Raw genomic sequence first — 27,854 nt, 5'->3', positions numbered from 1 at the left:
AGAAATATTACAAAAAAATTTCTCGATAAGGAGAGGCGATGATAAACAAATTTGTTTATGAAAAATGATTTCTGTAAACACTCAAACGTAAGCTAGATTAGCAGTTTTGAAAATATGGCAAAGAATTATTGTTATAAATGTTCAAATTATTGCATAAATATAATGAAAAAATTAGGTATATTGGTTTCTGGTTGGTTAAACCTTAAAATGGGATTGATAAAAGCTAAAATAAATAGTTCTGCGTTGAAATAAAGACGTGACCTTATGCCTGTGAAGTATACCTGTTTGCATTACTAAATGAGTTGGAAAACTGCTAAGTGAAAGAACTGCAAGAAGAGTCAGAATTTTTGTACTCTGTTTATTTAAAAACAGATGCTCATACAAAATTGCAAGATATGGTCAAACAATTGGGTTATTTCATTCAATCTGTAGAATTATATTTTAAATGAGTCTTAGTTGTGAACCACATTCATTTTTTACATGATTTATTTGAAAAGAACGTCTAAATTATGAAACAAGTAGTGCTAGAAACTTGAATACTATCGGTGCCATTTCTCGAAATGTGAGCCGTTCAATGTATGTTATTTCAGCCAGAATACAGTCTAAAAGATATTGGGAGCTATGAGAAGACGTAATAGTAGTAAACGCTCTGATTTACGTAGTAGTAAATTTACTGTGATTTACCCATATTTCATCAAAACAATACTTGAATACGTGATTTTTTATGGTTTGCGTTATTTTTTTCTGTTAAAAACATTGTTTTTCGTAAATTTTCAACCTGCACTCGTCATGAAACTTTTATTAGATTCTTTTGAAACACTTTCGATAAAAATAACTACATCAAATCTCAATTCAGAATCATTTACAATATTATGACATATTTATTTGAGATGCATGTAAATTTAATATGGCAACACTTCCAAAAACGATCTAATTCATGATTTACAAGTCGATCTATACAGCAGGTCACCATACAAAATGATTTTGTTGAATATTTTTCGAAATTTGTTAGTTTTTTATTGTGAAATTCTAAAAAATTGTACAATTCGGCTAAACGAATGTCTAGGCAAAAAATGACATTTGAAGGGTTTTTACCCTCGTTTTTGTTTCAGTGTATATGTAAGTGTGATGTATCACATTTTTATAACACAGTATGTACTAGATATACTATCACTACGACAAAAAAGTTTTATCATAAAATCTTTTGTATGAGTTTTCTGACACTTTTTTGAAATTTTTTTGGCCTCGGCTAAACGAATGTCTATCACTGTACCTAAAATTGTTATTGCTGCGTTATTCTACGAAATGTTGAGAACATCACAACTCACAGTTGGAGGTATTTGAGCAGAGTTTGGTATTGATGTAGTATTTGTTGGTTTAGTCGTGAAAATAACCGAAGAACAAGATTTGTTATTACATCATGAAGTCATCGAACAAATGAAACGTTTAATAACAAGAAATGTTATGAGTTTGTTATTCAATAACTTTGGGATAACAAATACAGCACTTGAAATTTTGGGTATGCATTGGTTATTGAAATAACAAGACTTGTTATTTTCTAGGTGTTATTTATTCAAAAATTTGGTATTCGTTTTTGTTATTTTGCCTCTTATTACCACCTAATGAAGGGCATATCAAGGTATGGTAGTATTTAAGATAAATACCTTGCTATGGTATTCTCTTGTTATTTTCTTCTGCTCGGGATGGCCTCCACTTTATCATCTTATTCAACATCTTATACGATTACTGGTTGTCTGGGTAGCAACTGCTATGACACTTTCCTAATCAATAATGTAGAAAAGGAGGGAGAAGTGATAAAGCAATCGGCTACCCATGAATTCTTAGATACTTGATGGACTTCAACTCGTTCCGTTGATTCTACGCCGAATAAAGCATCCTTCTGTACTGAACCCGATCCTGATCTAACCGCTTCAAGTCCGTCTGGTCGTTTAGTTCTCTTCAATCGCAATATGTGCGGCCTACCAGGGAATCATCTGCCTCTCCCTGGTTCTTTATTGAATATGTGTAAGATGCCTTTCAACTTCGCGGGTAAAATCTTTATCGCACGTCACTAGAGTTCCAAGCTACGCAATTTCTTCGACTAGTTCAAATAATTTACCACCTAGCACCACTTCACTACTAAAATTACTATTGATCTCATGCTGTCTTCCAGCGAACATGTATCTTGATATACAGGGTGCGGCAGGAAAAAATGCGAAAAGTTCAAGGCACTATTACACGCTAAATATGGGATATATATGACTATTTTTTCATGACAGTGTTTCAGTCAATGTCTATATTCTAGCACTGAAAAATAAAAATGAACATATTTGATGTTTAACATGTGGTAATGTAGGCCTAATAAGCGGATATCAATAAACTGCGCGCCCAATGGTCATTAAACAAAATGACTATAACAGTAACAAAATTAGCTCAAATTTGATGAACAATCAGACCACACTGATCCAGAGCCATGTAGTTTCACATACCAGATGAAATAAGTACATATATTTGATGATATTGTAGAGAAAATCAAAAATTTTGTTTTATCAGATGCGAAATTTAGCGACCTGTGCGATTTTCTGCGGTTTGAAAATTCTGGTTGTCTTCATCTTCAGGCGCCACCCTGTAAAGGTTAGTGACCAAAATGGGAATTTTTTTAATTAACTTTTCAGAAAACTAGCCTATTATAGATCATGGAACGTTGAAACATAGATTGGTTAATGTCAAATGGACGAAAATGAGGTTTGAAGTTGAAAAACACTTTCGCATTTTTTCCTGCCGCATACTGTAGTGTGTCTCTTCCGCGGTCGATGGTCAATTCCGGCGATATCGATATCGTCTGCAAAACCTCGGTGGATGCACGTCCGTGTGATGATGATACCGTTACTTTGTACGTCAGCTCTCTTTATGACTCTTTAGGGAGCGATATTGAACAACAAGTTATTTACCGATACGAGGCTAAAGCAAGTTTGACCGCGTATCAAAGCAGGGTGTTTGATCCGTCTAAGGTTACGCAGGACGAAAAAATCTCATCCGCAATTCGTAGTCTTGATTTCGATCGATTGCACGAATCAGTTTTGTCAGAAAATCATGTTCTACTTTCATTTGCCATAATTTCCTTCGTTTCACTGGCCCTCATGGTATTCGCCGAAGGAACACTCCTCCAAGTGGCATAACTTTACACATCGATTTGAGAAGTGTTATTCCTCGGTAGTTGACGCACTCTAGTCTGTGTTACGTTTTTGTAAAGAGTGCAAATGAGTACCTCTAGTCAGTTAGTATATCTTCAACATAGGGTCTTGTACCATTTGGGCAGGTGTACCTATTTTGGGCACTTGCCGCTATAGCTAAGTCAATTTCAAAACGATTGACTTGAAATTTTGAATAGAGTTAGGCACGTACAGTATCTAGCTCTGTACAAAAATTCAAATCAATCGGTTTGAAATTGACTTAGTTATAGCGACAAGTGCCCAAAATAGGTTCACCTGCCCAAATGGTACAAGACCCTAGTACATATGATGGAGTATTTCTAGTAGCTGCGCACTACCGTGCTTGTTAAGTTCAGCTAGAAGCTCGTCTCTTCCTGAAGAGTTGGGAGCTCAATGCCTTGTCCATCGGATACATAACCCCAGGAGAATATTGAGGTCAATATGACCCAGACAGGCTCGATGAACGTGCACTACGCTATCGTGGTGCGTCTAGCGTAACATCTTAGGAGTTCTGTACCGACTTTTCGAACCCTCTATGCCGAATACCCTCTTCGAATCAGTGTCATCAGTTTTGTACCTTTTAATTCCACCCTTTTTTGCTTATCGTTTGACAGATACGCAGATTTGCGTATCTGTCAACGGATAAGCAAACGAAAGTGGAATTAAATGGTATAAAACTGATTACACTTATTCGAATCTTAGGAGTGTTAATATGTCCGTCGATGCGTTAATATACAACAAAGTCCCGAAACGTTTTTTTTTTCCTGACAGTACCATAGTCAGCAAGTTACTTTCAGGGTTATTGCACATGACGGAAGACGGTGCTGTTTTTTCCGCATGCCATTGACAGTTTCGTAAATCTTCTGCATATCATTTCGTTTCGTACTGTTTTGCGCCTCAGTAGTCCCACTCTCTTTATACTATTTCTTTTTCTGCGGTGAATTTATTGCTTGGCTGCTCTTGCTTCTTTGAACCGATCTCCATTCTACCGGGCACCAGACATTAACATCTGGCTTCTGGCAGTGTTGGTAAAAACTCAAATTCTCAAATCTCATGGTTGAGTTGTTTCACGCGCGATTCTTGACTAGCCAAACTCACCGCCAAAAAAATCATGCATGAGTTGACTCGCGATTTCACTCATTGCTTTATTTCTTGACGTTCTTATTATTTATATCAAAGTTTTTAGGATTATATGATAGAATAAAAGCAAATCTAGCATACAATAACATTGAATGCCGTTCAAATTGATTTGGATACGTTTTACAAGCGAACGAGATTTCGGCGCTTGACTCGTGAGAGCGAGATTTTGCATGAAAATCTCGCACGTGAGAAAACGATTCAGAATCGCGCGCGAGTTTGCTCACGCAGGAGCGGTTCATGAGTCTGCTTTGAGTGTGATTTTACCAACACTGGCTTCTGGTAATGCTCTTCTCATCCATCACTTTCTGGTGTGCCATCGAACTTCCCATCTCCTGGTCGTCTCACTTTCTACGCTACTACGTTCACTGCTCCGCGGGTTGATTTCCATAGATTATTGAGGTTATCTTCTTCGCTGATTTCTTTGAATCCGCTTATCAAGCTTCTGAAGGCACTCATTCGCCACACATTCTGCTAAAAAGCGTTGGATATTTAAATGCAACGTTCACCACGGATGATAAGCAGTCTCGAATCTTACTGACTGCGAGATAGGGATCAGAGTCAATGATTGATCTTCACAACAATAACATCCGAGAAGTGTCGGTTGTACACCAAGACATTGTTTACTTTACTGCAACTTTCGCCATTTTAGGTGCTGCTGATGACCATCTCTCGTTTTGCCTTTCTCGTACATTAAATGTACTGGAAAGGCTATATGTTCACGATTTTTTTAGGAATGTTCTTAAGATCATTTCGCATATATCAATCAAATCAGCTCGACAAATTGAGATGATGTCTGTATGTGTGTATGTATGTATGTCTGTGCGCAAAACAAATTCACTCACTTTTAAGGAATTTTTCATTGGCCGATTTCACGGATTTTAGCACAAATAGAACCAAAATTTAGCCACAATATTTGCTATTAGAAATGGTCTGCATAGATCAAGGCATTTCGGAGGTATGGCAATGTTAGTGCTCCGGACCAGCATCAGTAGAACTGTTCATATATAAATCTGAACCAAGCCCCATCATGCAATTTGCGCTGATTTTATAACCTTTAGCATGGTTGACGACATTTTGTGCGGGAATCATGAATAGAGACCAAACAATCCACGATGTTGGCCAAAAATCCAAGATGGCAATCTAAAATCAAAGATGGGAAACTACAATCCAAGATGGCGGCTTACAATTAAAAATGCGTCTATTTTATGCAGTTTTCAACTTTAAAGCCATGTTATATGGGTATATTTGGCAAGGAGAAGATATCCGGAGTTCAAAAATGGGGATCATAAAATCCAAGATAGTGGCCTAAAATCGAACATGGCGGCCCATAAACCAAAATGGCTACTATATTAAGGAGTTTAAAACTTCAAGCCCATTCAATATTGATATAATGGGAATGGAGCAGATGTTCGGAGAAATGGCAACCAGCAAATTCAAGCTGGCGGCCTATAATTTAATATGGTGGCTGTTACAAGGAGTTTTAAGCTTCAAAACCATGCAGTATGGGAATATTTGATATGAAGAAGATGTCCAGAGTCCAAAAATGAGAACCGGAACATCCTCGAAAGCGGCCCAAAATCCACTGCAAGGCGTCTACGCAAGTTTATGCGATTGTCGGAGTGTTTAGCAAATGACTGTTTGGCAGAGGTTCACGCTGGTACATGGCAGCGCCGTTTGGTAAACGTTAAGTGATAGAATGTATATTTTGACCAATGTTAACGGTTCGTGGCTTGCCGATGACTATACACAATGCTGTGAAGTTTCATGGAAAGAGAATGATTTATTTAAGCCGTTTCTGATTTTAACAGCTAACAAATACATAAGCTATATATGAGTAACTCTCGCTGAGACACTGGTTTACTGTCTTTAAAAACGATTCAGGTGGTAATTTTCTGTAAGCTCTCGCCAAAAAAGAAATAAATTATACGCTATTTTTGCCGAAATTGTTGGATATACCGCTAGTTAGAGCCACAATCATTTCTGATGACCCCTCAATTTTTGTTAATTGTTAGCTCATTTAAACTATTTTAACTCGTAAGAAAATGTCTTTGTTAACTTTTGTGATTGTACTTTCTCTTAGAACAGCTGAGAAGCCGGCCCTAAACTATTTTTTCATATCTTAGAACGACGTTTTCAACTCGAGGATAATTCATCTCGGGACGCCCGGCTTTACTTTCCTTCCAAAGAAAAAAAATGGCTTCCCATTTATGGGAGTTTGTCGGGAGTTGGATTCGATTCCTGGTTCTCGGCGTGGCAGACATGTGCTCTCACCATGTCAACAGGTCCGCTTCACATTTCTGAATCCATTTTTACACACCAGAAATAGAAATAGCTTCCCAAGAAAGCATTTACTTTAAGTGAAGATTCAATTTGTGAAATCCTCCGAATTTGGCATAAAATTCAATCAATCATCACTTGCTTTAGGGCAAATATGGTAAAATACACCCATAACCCGTTTTAGCCGCCGTCATCATGAATTAACGCTAATTTTCACATCAACGCATCATAAATCACAAACAGTGGTGTGGTGTGGTGTGGGATGAACAAATTTCTTCGCATTTTCGTTTCATATATTTATTGACACGACTAACGTTTACCAGCAATACCATAACGACAAGTGGTAAGTTTACCGGAGGCAGTCTGCTGAAAACCGAGCCAAGACAGACTGAAGACAAGCCGCTCCATCGTCTGTCTTCGTCTTCGCCGACGACCGCGAACATACAATTTCAGTTGAATAATTGATGAACTTGAAAGCGGTGTATACGCGGCGCGGCGCAAGCACTTTGTTACACACGGGCTTTTCGAAACCGAAAGTTTGCGGTTTTGCTACTCGCTTGTGTACCTGCGTACCTATGGTACCTCCTATACACGCGTAATTCAATTGACTGGGTAATTTGAATAACCTTCAATTGTCGAAATTGATGTGTGCCATTGTTGCTACAAGACGACGACGGTGGAGGATAATAATTTCGTTGTGATTGCAGTCCGACCAGACCACCTGACGAATCTGGTTTGCCACAATTGGAATATTACAAGCCATTGATCAAAAATGGCGGTGTACCTGCGCTAAGATGTCTTAATTTGATATAGAAACGTTAACCATACCGTGGGGTAATTGGGTGGTCAATAATTTACCGTTCATAAAGATGTGAAACAATAAAACATTGAATTGGCGGGTTGCATGCAGCCAATGTTTCCTCTCTTTCCGTATGTTTGTTTCCACATGTATTACTGTAGAGATCTGATTTTCGGGTTGGCCTTCCAAGCAGGTTCAATCATCAATATTACCTGTTTAACATATCATCATGTACAAACAATAATTTTGCATTCAAATAATTGGGAAGCCTTCGTTTTTTTTCCTACTATATACTTAATCAATCGTATGAACTTCGATGTTAAAACGCAAATTGCAAGACATTGAATCAGTTTCAATCTGTTAGCATTCAATCACATTTAACATTAACAAATCATCTAGCTTTCCACGTGCCTTTTCATTTGCAATTTTCGCGAGATTTGGTATTGGTTTTTCACTCCTTTGATGATTTGGACTGATTCCACGACAAATCGCTTTTTCTTTATGCCGTAACGTCCTCACTGGGATAAAGTCTGCTTTTCAGCTTGAAGTTCTATTAGAACTTCCACAGTTATTAACTGGAAGCTTCCTCTGCCAATGGCCGTTTTACATTTGTACATCGTGAGGCAAGTGCGAAGATAATCTATGCTCCAAAGAAATCAAGGAAATTTGCATTACCTGGAGCAGACCCGTACACAGAAAAGGCGACAAGGGAGGGGTTTTCCCTAATTTTGGCGATGGGTGGAGGGGTGCTTAGTGTATGGAACATCGACAATAGAAGGGGTTTAACCCCCAAAACCCCTCCCTTTTGCACGGGCTTGATCTGGGCACACCGTGAGTCAAACCCTCAGAATGTTCTTGTACTTGTTCTTGTACCCACGCCTTCACAGCTACGGTTATCTGGGCCCCAACGAGAAATCGCTAGATTTCAGCAAGTTCTCATATAGTTCTCTTGATTTAGTCAGTGTCGGATTAGAGAAAAGGAGGCTCTGACGGTTTCGTACGGTCTGAATCATTGAGGATATTAAAAATTTTGATTGGATGACGTAGAAAATTGTAATATCTGCGGGAGAAATTACCATTTTCCGTAGTGGGGAAGAACTTCAAGAATTTCGAAGCCCCTGACCATTTTGTTAGTTGTTTTCGAATCAATGATGCAATCGCGTCAGGACTTCGAAGGGATCATGCTGCTTACTGAGACTTTTAAACTTTTAATCCAAAGGCATATCCAAAGGCATATGTAGAAAAAAATATTGATTTCCAATAAAAAGATTACTGAGTGAATACATCGAAATACTTTTAATTGGTTCATCAAGGAACTGCTAGCCAATGTGTGTGTGTCTAAGATTGTGAATCTTGAAGATTCCAGAGTTCAGACATTTCTGATCCTTGAAATAAGATACGGTTCTGTTGAATGTTTTCCTGGTGGAATTCGTTGATTGAGCTTGATTGACCGCCCATAGATGCTACTCCTGTATCGCCAGATCAGATGAGAAGTAACCAATGAGATAACTGCTTGGTGCTAACAGGCCTCTTCAGTGAGTGTGTGTTGGTGATCTTCTATTTTTGGGCTTGAATGACGCCTGCTAGGTCAAATTGCAGGTCAATATGGGAAAGGGGAAGCAAGTGATGATTGCTTTTACATGTCCACAGAAGAACCACTGGGCCTAACGTTTTTCGGCCTAATGCACAGTGGCGGACTTTGACGTTTCTGCAACGTCTCTGAAACCCGCCGGAAATCTTCTGAAGCTTCTTGAAATGGCTCAGAAATCCCCCAAAAACTCCACCAGACCCCATATCACGCACCTGAATCCCTCCCAAAGTCCTCAAAACGCCTATGTAACGTCTCGGTAACCCGTCGAAAATCGTCTGAAGCTGCTTGAAATGCCTCCGAAATCCCCATAAAACCCCCTTGGATCCCATGTAAACACTGAAACCTTTCGAAAATCATGCAAACGCCTATGGAACGTCTCTGCAATTCGTCGAAAATCCTCTGCGACTTCTGCAAATGCCTCTGAATTCCCCCAAATCCCACACCGGACCCCAGTACTGAATTTGAACGCGATCAATTTACATTCATGTTCAAATTCGGCGCGTTGCAATCAAACATAAGGTGACTTAGAGTATTATTGGCAGGTTTGTTCTCCACTTCAAGGGGGTTTTTTGTTGGCTAAATTGCTTGAAACTGCACAATTCAGCTTGGTTGGAAAAGATTTGACAACAAATTTAATTTCAATAGGTTTCAAAAATCTCCCAATGAGAAAGAGATCAAAGCTGTCGATTATACGTCAGTTCCCCTATTTGAACATTGATCAGTTCAAAGTTTGTAACGCTAGCGAGCTTTAAATTGAACACATATCGAATAAACCAAGACCAACATTTGTAAAGGTCGCATCAACATTTTGTAAACAAATATGTTTCTACCGACTTAGGGCCTTCTGAGCTGGTGGTGAGATGCGTGGGTGGAGTCCAGAAGGCTCTAAGTGTTAAGAAATGTGTTTGATAACGCAATGTTGATGCGGCCTTTCCAATTGTTGGAATTGAAATAGCAAGAACTGCACCCGTAGCATGGACACATGGTACCCTGGTACCCGGTAGTCTGAAATGGTCATATCCCAAGTAACAATTCCGTTGCTGATTGGTTTTGTTTGATTTTTTATTAATGTTTTATTACAGCCATACCCAAAACTCGCAGTTTTATGACTACTTTCATGAAAACCATTGATGATAGTATACTTGAAGATATCCATAAAGCATAAACAAAACTCTTCGATATGTAATTCTTCTGGCATTTATTATTACCACAATAAAACTGTTCAAACTCTCAACAGATGGCGGTCCGTTCAATTAGTAACGACATCTGTTGATGGAACAGCAGAAACTAGGTTTATTGTGGTCATCATAAAAGTAAACTTGCTTTCTTTTTATTTTCGTCAATTATGGTCGCCGCCATATTGAAGAGTTAGTTAATGTGAATGGAAAATAGCTTATTTTGCTAAAATTAGCAATGAATTGATAGATGCCGCTTTTCTGCATCTTGAGCCGTCATAGTTTTTGTTAAAAAAAACAACAACAATTATCATAACCTGTTTTCGAGTATGGAAAATTTTTCAACTAGGTTTTAAAACAGCTTTATTGCTACGCTTAAAACGGTTTGCAAAACCTCTCCGAGAGTGGTCCACTTAGCCGGAAGGTGCTCTTAAAGATGTCATCAAGAGGTTGATGTATGAATCAGTTTTATTGCAATTTGTATAAAATTGGTCATGAAAATCTCTTATAGAGCCGAACGAAACTTAAAATGTTACTTGGGTATTTCAGCCATATGTTCACCTATTCTAGCAATCTTGGGCTCATTAGATTTAGAGAATCGCCTTGTATTGAGAGAGGGAACCGGTCCGGTCGCCGTAGATTGCAGAAAACCGGGATTTCGGTGCAAAAGCATAATGCTCGATACCACAATGTCCCAGAGGTCTTTATGGCGCATTTTTCGTGAAACAACACATACAGTATGTAGTGCGTCACTACATACTGTCCTAGGAAAGAACGCACATAGGATTTGATGACGCATCCAAACTTTTCGACGTTATTTCACTTAAAACGCGTCCTGATGATCAAACCTTTGGGGCCCCGGATGCTATGAATCGCTCCTTCTCAACCCCGCAATGTATGTATCAGTATAGCAGAGCGCCAGGTTTCTTGAAATCCGAACTGTCCGGGCCCTGGGTGACCAGACTGATTTATTTGCATGACGACATATCTATGGAATAGTGCATAAGGACCTGAGAATAAGAACATTGAGGCAAATGGAACATTTTAGGAATGTAACGTACCTGAAAACCTCCGAAACCCCTGAAAACGCCTATATAACGCCTCTGTTACGACTCAGACACCGGTCCAGTATCCTCTAAAGCTTCTTGAAATGACTCCAAAATCTCCCAAAACGACCGACCCCCTGTAACGCACCTGAAAACCTCCGAAACTCTTAAAAAAAACTATGTAACGCCTCTGATACGCAACTGCAACGTCCTGTAACTTCATGAAACGCCCCTATGACGTCTCAAAAAGCTCCTCTAAATCATCCTGGACCAAGTGAAATCTTGTTGAACCCCCTGAAACGCCTCTGAAACCTCCCTATTGTGTCCTATAAAGCCCTAAAATGCCCCTTAAGGTGAAACATCAAGAAATCCCATTGCATTTTTGCATACAAACTTTGGAGGCACAAATCTGACGAACGAAGTATCGAATCAAGCTGCACTTGTTTATCCTGGCATTGCTCACTTGCAAAAAGAGGCAGCTTTTCCAAATTGAGCGCATTTGTTAACGATTTTTTAAGATTGGTGCTCTTAAAATCGTGAGTAGGGGTTCAAGTCAGCCATTGTGGCAGCCATATTTGTTTCCTCTAAAGTTTGTCCTTAAAGTCCGTATTTGTTTTTTAATAACGCGGTTTTTAACGCTTTATTTTACACGGTTATTTAACGCATTATTTTACACGGTACCATAGCCGTCGTAAAAAAACTTCAGTAAAAAGTTTTCAAAAAAGTGCACCAAGGAAAATAATCTCTGAAAACGCCTGATGGGATATCAATCAGGTAATCAGCGATTTTTCGTAAGCATGTTGCTCAAATGACTCATTTGAGAAATGTTCTGTAGAGAAAATCTTCAAATCTTGTAAGGTAGGTACACCGGGACAAGTTGAAGCGGATGGGGTAAGATGAAACAGCGAGTTATCATAATGTTTTCTAATCAATTTGAATGTTAACACATAGTTTATTTTTTTTGAATAAAACTGTGTGTTGTCCATATTGTATTGAAATATCTTTCAAAACTTCGCGTTTCATCTTGCCCCACCCGTTTTAACTTGCCTCGCTATACCATACTGACTTTCCAAACCCCCTAAAGCAGATTGACCCTTTTTGCTTGATTGTTATCAGTTTTATACCTTTTATTGCCTCCCTCTTGAGCTTATCCTTTGACAGATACTCGTATTTCTACAAGCACTGACTGGCAGTCATTCTCAGAGATAACTGACACTGATGAAGACTGCAAGCGTTAGTCGAAAAACACGTATCAGTAAATGGACAAGCATCAGTGGGCGGAATTAAAAGGTAAAACTGATTACTCTCAATCAAAGGATTCAAGTGGTGTTAGGGAGTAATAGGGGCGTTTTAGGTGAATTCCAGGGAAGATTTTGAAGGGGTTGCAGGGGAATTCAGGAGGCTCCAGATTCTTTTTGCGATATCAAAAATGTTCCAAAGGTTTACAATCCAAGCATCATTTTGAGAGCCAATTAGTGTTGTAGAGGTTTTTAGAACCGTAATAAAATCTATTACCCTTGATTTTGACTTTATGGTCGTTCAACAAACCTCTTCCAGACTATTTAACTAAAAATGATTCTTGGGAGGGAGGTTTCAGGAAGTCTGAGGGGCTTCTGTACTAAAAGGATTTTGATGGGGCATTTGAGGGAGCTTGAGTGTGGCTTCAGAGGGGGTTTGTAGGGTCCCTTCATATCAGGGTCGGTTCATGACAGTACAAAGCAGTTTTGTGCTCCCTGGGCCTGTCGCCCCTGAAGGGGTTTTCACCATTTAAATTTCTTGAAGGTCCATGGTACGTTTACAATCCCGTGGGACCCTCTGAATTTCTGTAAGACTTCATGGAAAACCCCATGGATCTTCCGTGAACTTCCTGAAACGTCCATGAAACCTCCTAAGGCCCCTGAAATTTTCTTTAACCCTCGGAAATGCCCTGGAACTCCTTGAAATACCATTTTTATTCTTTTTATTTTTGTGATTTTCAGCTTTATGCTATAGTTCGACACAAAAACTCTTGAAATATTCTAAAAAAAACTCTTAAAACATCCCTGCAAACCTCCTGAAATTCTGGTCGCCATTTTTGGACTCCAGACTTCTTTCCTATACCAAATATGCCCATATTGAATGGTTTTAGAGTCCAAAACTCAATTAAACAGCCGCAATCATGAACGTTGAGATGCCATCTTGAATGTTCTGGTAGCCATTTTTGAACTCCGGTGGTCTTCCCCATACCAAATATACCCAAATTGAATGGTTTTAGAGCCTAAATCTCCATTAGACAGCCACCATCTTGAATTTTGGGACGCCATCTTGAATACATATTTTAATCGTAATTTTTGGACTCCAGACATCTTCCTCATACCAAATATACCGATAGTGCATGATTTAAGATTATGAAAAACCATTGAATAGCCGCCATCATGAATATGTAGTCGCCATCTTGGGTTTAAGACTGCCATCTTGGATATTCTGGTAGCCATGTTTGGAATCTAGAATTCCTTTTTTTTAATCACTTAACCTAATTTACAGCTCTTTTGTCCACTAGGGCACTGCGTGAGCGAATCCAATTGGAGACTGTATTTACAATTTATACAGCGCCTTAATATATTCTATTCCAATTCTACTATATCCAACTGGTGGCCGTAGCGCTGCTTTTACTTACTACCCTATCATGGTAGAATGATAAGCACAAGGAAGCTGATGTGTGGCTGTTGGTTGTTCCTGCTTCCAGTCCGATCGGGGGTTCATTATGAGTTGCCGGTTCGCCGATGTTCAACTATCCGGGTTCGTTTGAGCCATGGGCTCAGAAGAGGGTCAGTGTCAGCTGCTCTCAGGCAGCAGCAACTGACGAAAGTGCCGGGGCTGGGATCGAACCCATGACCATCTGCTTAGGAAGCAAACGTGTAGCCACTACGCCACGGGCCCCGGCTCCATACTTCTTCTTCATACCAAATATACCCATATTGCATGGTTATAGGCTCTAAAACACCATTAAACAAATAAATAAAAGAAAATCGCGTTAAGTACTGTTCCTTTGAATTCCACTAAGAATTTGCATCCTTTGACAGATACGTATTTCAACCTCAACTGTAAGGTCGTCTTCAGTGTCTTGTACTTGACTCGACTCGAGTCAAGTACAAGACACTGAAGACGACCTTACAGTTGAGGTCGAAATACGTATCTGTCAAAGGATGCAAATTCTTAGTGGAATTCAAAGGAACAGTACTTAACGCGATTTTCTTTTATTTACAGATATTCCCCTAACAAGCCCAGGTTAATCATCATCACCATTAAACAGCCGCCATGTTGAATTTGAAGCCGCCATCTTGAATATTTGGCTGCCGTCTTGTATTTTGGGCCGACATCGTGAAATTTTTGGCCTCCAGTGTTGATTTAAAATTCGTCAACTACGCTAAAGGTAACAAAAATCGCCGCGGCCAGTTATACCGGTGCTGGTCCGGATCACTGAAATGGTCATAACTTCGGAACGCCATGACCGATCCGGACCATTTTCAATAGCAAACAGTGTGGTAAAATTCCGGTTCGATTCGAGCTATAATCCAAAAAATCGGCCAATGGTAAGTGCCTTAAAAGTGAGTGAACTTTTTTTGCGCACAGACATACATACATACACACATACAGACATCATTTCAATTCGTCCAACTGAGTTGATTGATATACTTATGTGACTTGACCCTCCGAGCCTTCTATCGAAAATTAGTTTTTTGAGTGAACATATAGCCTTTCAGTACACTTCGGTGAACGAGAAAGGCAAAAAGAAAGAAAAATAAGCTAAAAGTTTAATGGTAATTGGTGAAACCATACTAATTTAAATAACATCTTTCATTTGAAATAAATATCGCAAGTCAGTTGTGAACCCGTTTTCAGAAGATTTGATATTCATTAGAAGGTCAAGATAATTCGAGTAAACTATTACCTCCTTTTTAAACATCTTATGACTCAGGTTACACTCGTTTGAGAATTCTTTCCCAGCTTGCAAACGCAGCACCGATGGAAAACGGGCAACAATAATTGCCCAATAAATATACACTTTATAAGCCCAAAGCCCAGTAGTAGTAGAACACAAAACGACCGCAACCAAGTCATTCATAACCAGCACCTGCCTGCGTGCGTGCTTGCTTATTGAGACTTATCTGTTGAGCTTGAGCTTGAGCTATTCGACTCCGCGCTGCGGACAGCTGCTGAGTCATAAAAATAACCATTGTTTGTGAATGCATTTAACTGCACGGTGCCGCGCCGTGGCTGCACGCGACGCACGAGAACCGCCCGCCGAGAGAAGCGACCGGCAGCTCGGCGGCGATTGTGATTGACAACGACAACGAAATCCGGAGTTTCCTGCCATCTAAAAAGGTGCTAAATTGGCGCCACTTTAGCAGCCACTTGGGATAAGCCACACTCTTGATCCGCGCTCCGCGATCAACCCGCTTTGTTGGGGACTTAACCTTGCACCTGTACGGTTGGTGGTAGTTGGTGTCCTGCAGGCGCTGAAGGGCTGAAGGGGACGCAGTCCAAAAAGTAGTTCAAGTTCAACCGTTCGTTTGTGGTAGATCGCGCTAGAATGAAAACTCGTTTACCCTTGTTAGATCCTTGCGCGCGCGCTGGCTGTATTGTGGTTCTGGCGTGCTGGCTCGGTTGCACTAATGGGGTGAAATATGGGAACATTAATGGGGGTTTCCCATTTGGCATGTAGCTCGGAACGAATCTATCTCTTCAGATCTATCTAAGAACAAGAATCGCTGGAAGCTCAATCGGGGGCAGCTCGTTAATCCGAATGGGCGCTTACACTCTAACAACAAGAAGGTTGATCCGCACAGACCTTCCGTAGATTGGTGTGTTGCCCAAGGGGAGGTCGATCGGTTCTCGTAGTCAGTGAACAAGGAAAATTGTATCGATGTAAAACCAAGTTTCCATGCAAGAGCAGCGATGGACACCGAGGGGTTCTCCCCGCACTCACGCTTTAATTGTAACACAATGTACACAGAGAACATTGTTGGTACACACTGAATTGACGATGGTGGTCGTCGGTACATCGACCAATAGCAGCCATGGCGTCGAGGTAGCAAATAAGGTCTTTCGAAAATCGAAGGCAAACAAATTGGCTCGGTGGCCCAAGCTATCCATGAGAAAAAATGCAATTCTGTATAAGTGTTGCAAACGCGAACAAATGGATGTACATACAATGGTACTCGGGGTAAGTGTCTGCTTGACTTGTACCGGGTTGCAGTACTCATAGGCCGATTGTTAGCTAGTTCTTTGAGAAGCAAAATACTTAACCGGTTCGTTTACTCTATGGGAAAGAAAAGAGAAAGAATGAAGTCTGAGCGTTGCACATGTAGAACATCATGAGTTTACGGCAAATTAATTTGCAATAGATTGATCGTGTTCTACAAGCTAATTCATTTTATTGCTGCTTGTGAGAACTGTCTAATGGAAGAAGCTACTGTTTAATTCTCCTTAGTTATAAGTATGCGTTAGTGTTATTTTTAGCATCGGAATAAAACTAATCTAAACAATTACAAAGCGTGGCTTATGTAACTTTGCTTTTCCAGGCACTTGGCAACTACAAGATCTGATTATTGCAATAACAGATATTGTAAACAATGATTCGATTTATAAGGGAAGGCAAACAAAATCTGGATATTACAAGTTGAAGTTGATGTTAGGTACTCTCTGCATTTATAAATAATTCAAAGTTATTTTATTTTCACTTAACATTAACAATATTAACAACACAACAATACTAGTTATTATGTTGTTCCAAATTGTAAAATTACAGTAATTGCAATACAACATATTTAACCCTAGTAGGATGTTAGGGTCAATATGGCCCAGACAGGCTCGCTCGACATACACTACGCTATCGTGGTGCACCTGGCCTAACATCTTAGGAAGGTTAAAATTGCACATAATCAACAATTGTACGCAAAGTACTTGATCCATCTTCGAGTATCTCCTTCTGTCGTGACATTACCTCCTAAACGAATCCTGTCGTGTTCACATCCACCTACCAACATTAACTCTTACCCCAAGCAACACAAATGTCATATAAGAGTTACAATAGCGCAAGTTTTGGTTGTATAGAAGTTAGTTCAACGTAATTCTAGCATGTGTTAAAATTTCGTCAAATTTACTTCTATACAACCAAAACTTGCGCTGTTGTAACTCTATATGAGATGCTTGGGAAACTACTTGTCAGACTTTTCTGTTTCACGTTTTATGGTACGACTCGGCCACAGTTTGAAATGTTCTGGTGATAATGCCCATGTCGACCGTCAAGCACACAAATTGACCGGGTTCCGTGAAAACCGTAACCCGTCTGTTGAGCACTCCTGATCGCATCACACCTTCCAGGGAGTCCTTGTCGCAGACAGCGGTAAAATCCAAATAACTGGGTTGTTTACACGAAATCTTCATGCAGTTAGTGTCCGGTCCATCGATGATTTGATCGATCGTGTAAGCGAGAAATCCGTTCTCTTCTGTGATTTTTTAAGGCTAAGCGTGGTCGATAATGTCGTATGTTGCCTTGGAATATATAAACAAATGATGCATTGGGACCACGGATTTCTGAAGGATTTGCCGTACGAAAAAGATCTGGTCCGTCTTCGAGCGGTCTTCGACGAAGCCAGTTTTATAACCTCATACGAACTAACATATTTGTTATGGGTGAAAGACTGATGAAAATGATCTCGAATAGCACTTTGTAAGCAGCATTCAGAATGGTGATCGGTAGGAACATCTCAAACTCTAACTTGTCGCATTTCTTGAAGACAGGGCACTTTTTTCCCTGTTCTCCGGTAGTTATACCATTTCCCATATTCTTACAATACGCCGGTGCAGACAAATGTAATGTTCATGATGTGGGCTCGGGTTCAGCTGGGCTTTCTATTCCGCAGAATCATTACCTGTTCTGTGGCTTAGTTGGTTAAAGCGCCGGTCTAGCGAATACGGAGTCGTGGGTTCGAATCCCACCAGAACGCGATTTTTTTTCACATATTCCTCATGCAACATTCTATGCCTTCTTACCACAAGTTTTTCTGTATCTTCTGGGAACGCCCAAAATATTTTGCTTTTGTAATTCTTCCAGTAGTTCCTTCAGGAGCTCCTCAAGTCGTTTCTTCAGGGATTTCTACAATAGTTCCTTTTGAGATTCTTGCAGAAGCACTTTCTGAGTTTTCTCCTAAAGTTCTCCCAGAATTCCTTCATGTGATACTTCTGAGAATTGATTTCAAAATTGTCGCAAGCAGCTCCTCAAGAATTCATAAGAGTTTTCCGGAAACTCATCCATAATAACCCTGAGAATTCATTCAAAATCTACACAGAACTTCTGCCAGAAGTACCCCAGGAAGTCCTTCAGGAGTTTCACGAGATTTCCTCTAGGAGTTCCTAGAAAACTCCTACAGGAGCCTTCGGGAATACCTACTTGGCTTCCCCGGAAATATTTCTAGAAATTTCCCAAAAAAATCCTCCAGAGTTTTTGCCCAAACCCCTACAGGATTTTCCAGGGAATTCCTCTACTATATTTCATTCATAAATGATCATAACATTCTCTCTAGGATGTCCAAGAAATTTGTTTTAGGAGTTCAAGATTTCTCCAAAAAGTCCTCTAGCCCTCTAGTCCTCTAAAAAAACTCACGGGAATTCTTCCAGGAGTTTCCCGAGAACTCCTCAATGTCCTGACTCCTTACCTTTAGGAGTCCGTCGGCAATTCTTACAGGAGCTACCCGGAATTTGCCGGGAATACCTCCAGGAGGTCCAATGCATTTTTTCCTGGAGCTTCCCAGGACTTTCTCCAGGATTCCCTGAGAATTGCTTCATGAATTTCATAGGAATTCCCCCATAAATTCTCCGAGAATTTTTCCAGGAAGTCACTAGGAATTCTTTTTCATAAGTTCCTAGGAAATTGTTTCATAATTTCCTCCGAAATTCCTCTTCAAGATTTTCCTAGGAAGTTCTCTGGGAATTTCTCAAGGAGTTCCTCGGGAATACCTTCAGGAGTTCCCGGCCGTTCCTCTAGATTTCATGTAGAAAATGCTTTGGAAGTTCTCCACGAGTTGCTTGGGAAATCCAGGAGTTCCTCGGGAAATCCTCCAGGAGTTTCTCGGAAATTCCACCAGAAACCCGTCGGAAATTCCTCCAGGAGTTCTTCGGGAATACTTCCAGAAAATCCCCGGGAAATCCTCGAGAATTCCTCAGGAATTCCTCCAACAGTTTCTCGAAGATTCCCTAAGAAATTCCTCCAAGAGTTCTCCTGGAAGAATTTGTTCAGGAACTCCTGGAGATAATTCTCGAGGAACTCCTGAATGAATTCATGTAGAACTTCTGCTAATGCAACTCACGAAGAACTTCCAAAGCATTTTCTTAAGTTAATCCAAGGGAACTCCTGAGGGAACACCCGAGGAACTCCTGAAGGTATTCCCGAGGAACCGCATTAGAAATTCTCAGGGAACTTCCTAGGGAAATCTTGAAGAGGCATTGCGGAGGCAATTATGAAACAATTTCCTAAGAACTTCTGGATAAGTCGCCTGGTATCTCCTGAAAACATTGCCGAGGAGCTCCTGGAGATATTCCCGAGGAAGTCCTACAGATTTTTCTGAGGAATTTCAGAAGATTTCCTAAAGGTGTTCCCGTGAAACTCCTGGAGGAATTCCCGAGGAGCTTTTGGGAAAATTTCCGAGGAATTCTTGAAGGAATTCTCTTGGAAATTCTTGAAGTATTCCCGAGGAGCTCCTGGAGAAATTTCTGAGGAACACCTTGAAGAATTCACATGGAACTCTTGACGGAGCTCCTGTGAAACTTCTTGATACATTGCCGGAAAACTTCTGCAGAATTACCCATGGAAATCCTGAATGAATTTCCTGTGAAGTCCTAAAAAAACTACCGGGATCTCCTACCTATGAAAATTGCCGAGCAACTCCGGAAGGAATTCGCAAAGTTCTGGAGGAATTTCGTGGAAAAGGTTACGAGGATTTTCTGGTAGAACTGCTGGAAGAATTCTCGAAGAACTTTTGCAGACATTCGCTTGGAACTCCTGCAGAAATTCGCTTGGAACTCCTGGAGAAATTTCCTGGGAATTCGTGTAAAATTTTTCGAGGAAGCCCTGAAGCAATTCACAAGAAACTTCAGAAAAAAAAATGTCAAGGAACACCTGAAAAAAAAAGCCGAAGAAACTCCTTGAGGAATTCCAATGGAGCTCCTGGAGGTATATCCGAGGAACTCCTGGAGATTCTTCTGAAAAAAACACCTGGAAGAATTCTATAGAAGAAGTCCCGGATAAATTCCCAAGGAACTTCTGCAGAAATTCCCGGGCAACTCCTGGAAGCATTTCCTGGGAACTTCTAGATAGTTTCTCAGGACACTCCTGGAATAAATGCCGTAGAACTCCTGAAGAAATTTCCGAGGAACTTCTGAAGGAGATCCCGAGGAACTTCTGGAGCAATTACCGTGGACTTCCTGGTGGTTCTCCTGAGGAACTGTAATAGGAATTTTCGAGAAGCTCCTTGAAGAATTCCCGTGGCAATCTTGGAGGAATTCTAGGTTCCTGCAAGAATTTTCGATCAACTCCCGGAAAAAAAACCCGAAGAAACTCCTGCATGACTTTCCGAGGAGCTCCTGGAGGAATTCCCGAGGAACTCCTGGAGAAATTCCCGAGGAATTCCTGGAGAAATTTCCGAGAAACTCCTTGAGGATTTCCCATGGACGTATTGGATGAATTCCCAAGGAACTTCTGGAGAAATCCCCGAAGAACTTCAGGAGGAATTTCAGAGGAATTCCTGGAGATATTCCCAGGAAAAGCATGGATGAATTCCTTAGTAACTCCTGGTGAAATTTTCCTAAAACTCCGGAAGCATAAAGATACTTTTGAAGTAGCATTTGAAAGATTCTACTAATAAAAATTTCCTTACATATTCTAAAAACTGTGAAGGAATTCTCAGTCTTCAGAAACATAGAGGATCTTCTGGAAAAATCTTTACCCGGCACCTCACGAATACATTAGTTCATTCTTGTAATGTTCTGACTGTTACCACGCCAATTTGGTCCCGGTAAATAAACGCATATCATCCCACTATACTGCCGAGAATCGCATATCAGTCCCATCTTTGCTGGATTTCCTATGCAAATGGGACAGATATGTGATTCACGGCAGTATACAGAATGAAATCCCCACTATACAGAAACCTTAGATTTCTATCAGAGCATTTGGTTATGTTCCAGGTTCCTCCAGCATCCTCATATTTTTCTGCCACCTCTAGCTTTCTTTGAAGCTTTCCAGAATTACCAAATTCTTTCCCGTGTTGGTATTACAGATTCTCCTCGGAATCAAAAACCTACTCACAAAACATTCTCAGTTAACTGAAATTGTTTTGAAATTTACCGCAAAAAAACCGCGCTCATCGCGTTTTTCCGCAGCGGCAGCTTCGGGGAATTGGCCGGCCCAAAGTCTTTGGTGCGAAAGGAAAAACAAAAAAAAATAGAGAAATGTCACTTTTACTCACGGACTTACTCATCGATATATTATTCCGTACGGAAAATGAACAACATGACTGGACAGCATCGCAAGATAGTGCCATCTAGGAGGCAAATCATTTCGGCTGCGAATTACTCATCAACTGCAAACGCCAAAGTAGTTTGGGTTGCAAAAGTTGTACGTAGTCATTACTTGTCCTGTCTTTTACACAGTAGTTACCTAAAGACACGAAATCTGATGATTGTTGCTGGTGATGATGATTCCCGTATGATGCTGCCGAGCAATGCATTTGAAGCGCATTTGACAGGTCTCGTGCTCGATTGGAATGACATTGACAGTAAATTTGGAATTTCAATTGGAACACTTCGTGTCTTTTTACTTACCAAGTGGAAACTAGCCTTACATTTATTTTGGCTTGCGCTTGAACAAACATGCTTTACTAGGGTGACCATATGGTATCCTAAAGGAGGACATGTCCTTCTTTTTGATCAAAAACCGAATGTCCTCCTTTTCGAACATGTATCTTACATAAAATGAATAGCCGATACATATGTTTGTTCAGCTACTACATATAATTCAAATGTTACTGTTAAGCTATGATAAGCATCAAATACGTTTCCAATGGATAACTAGAAGTTATGCTTTCAATGCAAAATTATTGAAAGTTCGTGTCATTTGAAAACGAACTCTCAATCCTTAGATCCTTACTGCCACTTAGGAGGAGTGAAATATACCGATGTTTCATATAAAAATACATTGAAGAGGTTTTGCAACAGAGCCACAAGAAAGCTTTCCCAATTTAATCCAAGTTCCCTAAGCTTATTTAAAAGTGTACTTTTTATGAGAACTACACAATTTCAGTCAAATAAATAACAAGTTGAAATTTCCATGGTAAGAATGATACCAGATTTCAATTCATTTTCTTGTGGAGTTATGCCCTTGAAGAGTTCAATTGACGCATACAACCCATAAAAGTGCCAATTTGTAATTTTTTTTTGTATTTTCGTCCTATTTAAAAAAAATGTCCACTTTTTCATACAGATGCCCTCCTTTTTTAATTGAATTTGGTCAGAATGTCTTCCTTTGTTTCATTTCCATATGGTCACCCTATGTTTTACTTATTGGGTATTCTGTTCGAAGTTGGATTATCCCGACTGTTTGTGAAACTGTTTACAACAGTCGTCGAATATCGCATGGGTTCTCGATGTATTACAGAAACCGGTTAATCAGCAAATTGGTTCGAGCACATCATTATTTCAAACTTATAGGTTTTCTGAACAACAAACATTATCAATTATCCTGGAAATTATATAAATTTCATGTTTTAAACCTTTCTTTAGAACATTTAAAACATTTATCGCGGAAAGACATATGAAACGTGTTGAAAGATAAACATTGCATATAACCATCCTCCGACTTCCGCGCCAAAAAGCTGGTGGCTTGGCTGCTGGCTGATCAGCTGATCGCCAATTGCTTCACCAATTGAGTGTTTTCGAATACGCGTTTGCGCGCGAGATCTTCCTCGCTCATTTCTGCTGTCGAACCCGTCAACGACCGTTTCACAGATCGTTTGAAATTGAACGGTCAACCCAACTAACAATCACTCATTTAACAAACACCCTCATGATGAATTAATTCAGCATGATGCTGAATAGCATTCGGATGGTTTTCAGGCACAAACTTTGTTCGTGTTTTTACACAAATTTGGAGAAATTATAAAGCATAGTGTTGTGTACTAACTGAACTATTTGTTGTTAAAAGTATTTTAGAAATATATAGTAAAGCTGTTATTCAGCTTTAGCAAAAATGATTACAAAAAATCATTTTTTTTTCAGTTCTACGAGAGTTTATGATTGACACTTATGGTATGAACATTGAACAACTATTATCCCTCGAGCAGTTGCGTGTCCAGCCCCTACCCCCCTCAGCGACATAACGCACACTATATGTAGAACAAGCGTGCTTTTTCATGGTCAGTACACGACGTGACCGCTCCCGGGTAATGAAATAATAACTACACATATATTTACCTAAATCAAGATCCGAACTCGAGACCCGTCGATTGCCAGCCGCATGTCTTCCATCTACGCCATCCTAGAGGTTATGAATTGAAGCACTCAAATCAAAACATAAACTTCCCAATGTTATCATTCAATTCGACTCCTATTCAGCAGTGGTGAATTAGCACAGAACCACAGAACATTATGGTTAACAAACTGAGCAACATACTAGTTCAGTTGCTGTTCAGTAAAAACACGTATTTTTCATCCTGAACTCGAAGTACTCCTGAGTCGGAGTATGATGAAACAAAAGCGCTTGGGAAAAATACATTAGGGAGCATCCATTAAGTACATCACGCTAAAATTGGGAATTTTCGAACCCCCTCCGTACGGGTTTTTCGTATATCTAATACACTGCCGTCGGACGTATAAATGTCACATGTTACATTTTGACATTTTTGAGGTTTTTATGACAAACGTCATGTTTTGATACGTATTTTTGAAATATGTTGTCAATATAAAAATGTTTCGATAGTTAAATTGCTTGGAAGCCAATCAAATGCAACAATAGCCAAAGTTTATTTCAACACTTCAAATGCGTTTTTCTCTTGTTTTTCTATTGTAATATGTGACATTTATGAGTCCTAGGACAGTACATTGCTTGTCACACTTTCACCATCCCCCCCTCCCCCTAGAACCGTCACGTACTCAATGGATTACCTTTTATACAGATATATGTCCTAATTGTACTTTAACTAAACAAGAAGCAGAAAAAGGTCTTGGTTAACTATTTTGTAAAGGAATTACTACTAGTCGAATGGTAAGCTTATTAAACCCTTGAAAGGTTTTTTTTTTAAATTATCATTGTTAATACCGATACGAAAAGTTGAACATTGGCTACAATTTCAATTGAAAAATCATTTGTACAGTTATGTGCACAGCACAATTTTAGTTCAGCTATCATTAGTATTATAAAGCAACAATTTAGCATGCATGCTTGGGTCATATTAGCCCAGCCGAGAAAATTGGCCATCACAAACGTGATCTAGACCAGCGAGCTTGCATCCAGAATGGTGAAATTTCCATCTAAAGGGTTAAGGAAAACAAGTCGTAGGACGAGTTTAAGGGGAGGTCGTGCGGGTTTTTAAGGGAAAACAAGGGACACCTAGAGTGGTTTCTGGGTGGGAGTTAAAGTGGGTCAAATGGCTACAAAGAGGGTTTTTTTGTGGCACGTTTGGGTAGTGAATTCACCACTTTACGGGAGATAGGCTGTCTGTGCATGCATGAGCTTTGTTCATTATTTTTGAAATGATTACTATAGTACACTTGTGTACTATAGCTACACTTGTGGATTCGATAACTACTCATGGGAGTTCTTGGGGATCTTCTCCTTCTCGCCTCTCTAGCAGGGAATGAAATTATCAGCAAATTGAGACGAAAAACGGCGTTTTTCGAGCAACCGATTTTTTCTGTTTTTACTTTTTCTGTGAGAAATGTTTATCGGTCGTTGCTTTTTGTCCCCGATCAAAGATAGCCGAAAACTGGAAATCGCTCTTTTCATTTTCGCTATCCAACTTTATCGCCCGCAAAGTTATCGCGATAATTATCAGAAGGCAAATAACAAAAATTTGCCGCTAACGGGGTTCGAACCTAGACCCTCCACAAAAATGTATATGTGCGCGCACCATAACCACTCGACCACACAAGCTGCTCGAGAGAGGGCAGAAATGTTATACATAAAAGCTACGACGGTGACGACGAGACTACAGAAAGGCGAACAAAAAGCAGAAAGCAAACCAGTCAACTTTTCATTGCTGATGATAATCGATTTTCGGCGCTGCGGAACGAGCGAAAACACATTCTCAGGAGAAACCCGGGTCTGAATTTATCGCACGTCTTTTTTCGCCGATAATGCGTGTGGGAGAGTTTTTTACTATCGCGATCGTGATCGATAATTTCATTCCCTGCGCTCTAGTCATATTGTCACCCTTTTCCGTAAGCCCTCCTTTCCACACTCTTATCCATCTGCTCTAAATATGATCGAATTCCTTTCGAAGCGTTTATATACGATCCCAGAGTGATGAAACCGAGCATAACAAATGTTCGCCTCAAGGTTGTGACAGCAGCGATGAACTAATCGAGCTTCAAAAGCTTTTATAAAGTTACCTTAATTCACTACTTAGGTAAAAGCGCGAGTTTAACCCGTCTGTAATAAGTACACTCTAGTATGTGTTCTTTTTGTGGATTGAGGTCATCAACCACCTGGTTGACAATTGTTCAACATACTTAGTGTAGCGTAATGAGGTGCCACGCATAACCGAAATTTATACAACGGCACGAAATTTATATAATCGGCAACGATTATTTGATCAATGATGCTAGGACATCACTTGCTTGCTTCAAAATCGAAGTGAAAAGATTCTCACAATCGTCATTATAAAAACACCGATAATGGATTTCATAACAATTCTTCATCAATCCTGTCATCGATTGCAATTTCACTTTCAAACACTTACGTCCAATGTACAACCTAGGCCAATAAAACAAGTACCTCGGCTTAATAAAACTTGATTATATCACCCCTTTATCCTCCACTTTTTTATTTTATGTTCCTCCTATCTACCACCCATTATCTCAACCTGTTCCTCCGAACCTTCTACGGAAGAGAGAGAGACCATATAAAACAACTGAGAAACAAGTGTAATCCATCTGTGTAATATCAGTTGTACTACCCCAATGATTGTGCTCAGCCTGCCTTCCCTCAAACTGGAGCATTCCACTGCGGCTGACTACATGGTTGAACCGACTGACTGACTGACTGCCCGACTAAGTCTGCTACATACATCGCACAGGCAGGTACCATTGGCTCACTTCTTCTTGCGGCGATCGCTTAAGCTTAAGTTGAACCAGTTTCTGACAACTACCTACCTACTACGACAAGACAACAACATTTCTTGCTCTCGTACAAGCAATTCAAAATGAGACTTACTCCACACAGCTTCTGTGGCAAGGCAACACTGACCAACCCCGACATGAAGTCATCTACGAGTGTCTTATAGGCATTTATCACAATATGCTCTTCAATCTCGATGGCGAAGATTGTTTTACTAATTTTTTACTGGTTTGCCCAGCGAAGTGACGACAGCTACCAACTTCATCGTGAAGTATCAACTAGTTTTGTAGTAATCCCCGCGCGTCCAAGGGAGAAATGTAACGCTTCGAACGAAAGTGAAATGAGTTCCAATCAGACTGTATGTCTTTGCTGCGCCCGCGCGAAGACAAGTGTTAATTACCTACCTCTCTGCTGGTTTATATTTTCGTGGATCTAGCCGAATGTCCATCGAGATAGATTGGGTGTGTAATTAGGCTTGGCGATGCGATGTTGTAACCGATTGTGACTGGGCGATCAACGCGACGATGTGATAGTTGGAAAGTAGTTGGACAAATGTGTCATAAATTTTGTTATAGCGAGAAAGTGCGTGCGAACGATGATGGCGACGATGGCTCTAGCGATAAACGAAACTAGTGCTGCTGTAAAGTAGAGCACACCGTCCAGAAAGAAGGTGTCGAGCGTTGAGCTCTTAGCTTCAATCCTGAAAGCTGTGCGTACGCTACGTATGGAAACACTACTCGTTCGGATCGATAAGAGAGCGTTAATTGCATGGTTTTGTTGCGTAAGTGCGTGGCAATTAATGCACATTGTAGATTGAATAATGGCAGGGGCTGGGGCGTTGAATGAGTGTTTTATGACATTTTTGTCACTAGGTGATGTGATTGACACTGGTTATGTTATTAGCTGTTTATGGTGGAGACAAGCGTGACTTTTACCGCGCTGTAATCATGATCAGTTATTAGCTGTCATCTGGTTTCTTGTATTCACTAGCTCAAAACCAACAAGGCAGCTAGTAAGGATGGAATCGCAGCTGAACTCATCAAAATGGGCCCAGAAAACTTCCCCATCTACCTGCACCGATTGATAGTCAGGATCTGGGAAACCGAACAGCTACCGGAGAAGTGGAATGAAGGGGTAATCTGCCCGATTCACAAGAAAGGCTTCTATTTAGAATGTGCCCCCTCCCTGGCCACCAGATTTTTTTTTAATTCGAGCCGACTCAAAGATTATCAATAATTCAA

General features: G+C 40.1%; 1 protein-coding gene across 4 annotated transcripts in view; it reads left to right on the top strand.

Moving 5' to 3' along the window:
• LOC109405805 (A disintegrin and metalloproteinase with thrombospondin motifs like) overlaps positions 1–27,854 on the top strand; it is a 527,110-nt gene that overhangs the window by 296,668 nt on the left and 202,588 nt on the right. The gene's annotated exons all lie outside the window — the stretch shown is intronic.

Source organism: Aedes albopictus, chromosome 3 (assembly GCF_035046485.1).
Source record: "Aedes albopictus strain Foshan chromosome 3, AalbF5, whole genome shotgun sequence".
NCBI lineage: Eukaryota > Metazoa > Arthropoda > Insecta > Diptera > Culicidae > Aedes > Aedes albopictus.
Note: the sequence above shows the minus strand (reverse complement) of the source record. Positions and strands in the feature narration are given on the sequence as shown.